The sequence below is a fragment of the Berghia stephanieae genome, chromosome 1 (genome assembly GCF_034508935.2).
Source record: "Berghia stephanieae isolate SIO BIC M18660-M18661 chromosome 1, UCSD_Bste_1.3, whole genome shotgun sequence".
Classification (NCBI taxonomy): domain Eukaryota; kingdom Metazoa; phylum Mollusca; class Gastropoda; order Nudibranchia; family Aeolidiidae; genus Berghia; species Berghia stephanieae.
Genome location: NC_088360.1, coordinates 59,435,492 through 59,438,727, shown reverse-complemented (window position 1 = coordinate 59,438,727; position 3,236 = coordinate 59,435,492). Strand labels below are relative to the sequence as shown.

Genomic DNA, 3,236 nt, shown 5'->3' with positions numbered 1-3,236 from the left:
AAAATCTTGACTTCACCCATGATCGATCCTGGTCCCTTTGCGTGTGAAGTGAGTGCTCCTAACAACTGAGCAGGACTTAATTTGAAGGCATGCGTTTAAGTAAAATATTCACTATAAATCATACCAACACAAAAATCTATGTGTAACATTAGAGTGTTTATAGTCTAATTAAGAGAATTTAATAAGAATTTATCACCCAAATGGCGGTCTAAAAACAAGAATAGAAGCTGAGTGGCATCAACTTCATTTATTATTTATTCCAATCTTGTTTGACAAAAAAGCTTTTGGAAGATGGAAAACTTTCCCTTCAACCCCATGAACTGACCAAATCAGCACTCTCATTGGCTGAAATTTTTAAACACTTTACCTACAAGACAATTAAAGAAATTGTTACTTTGAAAGTATCACACAATTTACGCAAATCCTTGTCACTTCCTTGAAACATTTTAACACAGGTGTAAACAATCTAGACAAAAGAGTGACATGAAAAGTTTTACCAATAAGGCATGACATAGCATTAGACTTCAAAGCCATACACAAAAGGATTCAATATATCATACATATACGTTGTCAACTGACCTCTTGGGAACTGAACACATTTTATCAGTCAACTCTCACATGGTGCAAATTGAATACAGACAAATAGTTTCTAGAAACAGTGCAGCTATGTGATCTTGTGGTTTGACACTCGCTTTCAGATCGGAAGGTCCTGGGTTCGAGCCTCACTCGGCACATAGTTAGGTCCTTGTAAAAGGCTCTTTACTCACATTCTCTCATCGTACTCAGATGTACAGTCTCTGTCGGAAAAACATTGTAATATCGCTTATCAGGCATCATGGCGTATTGTTCTACATGTTACGTGTTGCTGTTGATCAGGACCCCTTTGTAAAGAGCTTTGAGCATGCTTAGAGGATATGGCACTATATAAAAGCTCAAGTTTTTTTTCGTTTTCTTTTCTTAATAGTTAATGAAGAGGACTTATGAGTGCTTGGTCGTTTATGGAAGTAACTGGCACACAGATATCAAACCAATTTATCTCTATCCTTTGAAAAGGAATGTGCCTCTTCCCAACAACAGCAGTAAAATTTAACAAAAACAAATCAAAACAAAAAACAAAAACAAAAAAAAACATGTCTTAGGTCTTATGTCAAGAAACTAATTGTATATGATCATCATCATCACCACCCTTTATAATCATTACTTTTATTACAATATATTCAGCATTTTAATCTTATATTATTATAATTATCATCATCATTAACTAATCTACTTATAAATTTTGTTTAATGAGAGAGAGAGACGGGGGGGGGGGGGGGGGGGGGGGGGGATAAAAGAGAGAGAGAGTGTGTGCCTGAATATGTGCTAGTGTATGAATATGTGTGTATGTGTGTGTATGTGCGTGCGTGTGTGTGTGTGTGTATGTGTGTGTGTGTATGTGTGTGTGTGTGTTTATGTCACGAAGTCCTAATCATGAATTCGTTTCTACCTAAACAATAGCACTGAATAAATAGCATATCATAGACTAAAAATAGTGAGAAAGAAATAAATAGTGATAAAGAAATGACACAATTTAACATACAAAAATATGTGCCAACTGTAGCACTGTGTTGATATGATGAATCAGGTACATTTGCATGTGATTTGAGCACATTAATATATTTAATATAAAACACCGTATTAATATACAAGTCATTGAGTTAAATATTAATTGTCATTCTATGTTTTTTTTGTTGTTTGTTGTTTGTTGTTTGCTGTTTTGTTTTTTGTTCTGCTTGCTTTGTGGGGGGGGGGGGGGGGGATCCTTTCATTTTTTGTGACTTTTTTGGGGGGTTTTTTGGTTTTTGTTTTTCATATTTCTTTGCCTTCTTTATTCGACCTGCGTTCTGGATGATACTCCATTCAAATTGTATATTCATACATTCTTTCAACAAGTACATTTTAAGACATAATTGACACAAGGCACCGAAAAGAGGAACAGTCTTTGAGTCTAAAAAAATTATAAGGGTCATTATTGTCCTCGTGGATTAGTTGACAAATTCAAAGACAAAACGCAAGTCCTCTCTCAAAGGGAATTATAAGAATTAAAAACTCTTTAAAAAATAAAAATCCAAGAGAAAATTTTCTTATTTAAAATATATCGCATGGGAAGACTAGAGTAACCCGGGTATAAGTATAAGCCACAATGCAGAGCCGCTAAGTTGTTTATGAAATTAATTGTCTTTCTTCCAAGCTGAGAAACTGGGTTACCCATGAACCAGAGCCATCACTAATTAAAAATGTTTTGTTTAAAGATCATGTTTTATTTAAATCATTATTACTATTACTATCCTATATCATTATCATCATCATCAATATTATTATTATTACTATCATTATTATTATTATTATTATTATTATTATTATTATTATTATTATTATTATTATTATTATTATTATTATTATTGTTCTTGTTTGTTGTTGCCATTGGCCATTGGCATTACCAATAGGCAATAGGTAAATTAATTACTTTTTTTTTTTTACATTATTACAAAAAGATAAATATATGTATCTAGATGTGGAGACTATTATAAGATTGACAATTTCCTTTTAACATATAGTATCGCTTACTCACCAATTATATAATAATCGATGCATTGTTTGTCTCTCGAAGACATGAATATGAATATCAACAAAGACACGCCTCTTAGACTCTTTCTCTTCTATCTCTCCACTCCTTTCCGCCTCTCCTTCAAAATAATCGGATGGTGGCTGTACTGTCAACATCACAAAATTTACCCATTATAAACCTACTTGAACATTGAATATATGATGGAAAACTGAAGAGAATAAGTATTAAATGTTAAATTCCATTTTCCAGTAAATATCATTGAGATCCACCACATACGTGTACGTAATAGACGCTTTACATTGAAGATGCGAAAATCATAACAACAGAAATGAGTATTGTTGACATTCTGCAATATCAACTTCCTGTCTCAGTTATGATGGATCTTCGTTTGTTTTCGTAGTTTTATTATATCACCTTTTCATTCATGAACAGTAAATACACAATAACGTTAAAAATGAGTGTAAATCTAATGGACGACATTTGAATACTGTCTGAATGTAGATTTGACTAAATATTTTATTAAAACTTCAGCTGTAAGATGATAAGGCCAGTCAGCATGCTTACGTGTTTTCTTTGGCCTCCCAACCTTCCTTTTCCCCTGAAGGTTTCAGTCCACAGCTTGTCTCGT

The 3,236-nt window shown here is 33.1% G+C and overlaps 1 protein-coding gene across 1 annotated transcript in view; it reads right to left on the bottom strand.

Moving 5' to 3' along the window:
• Positions 1-2,964, bottom strand: part of LOC144978558 (protein phosphatase EYA1-like) — a 216,612-nt gene extending 213,648 nt beyond the window's left edge. The window contains exon 1 of the mRNA XM_078924773.1: positions 2,612-2,964. The gene's annotated coding sequence lies outside the window, so the exon portion shown is untranslated. The remainder of the gene's footprint in view (positions 1-2,611) is intronic.
• Positions 2,965-3,236: the final 272 nt, after the last annotated feature.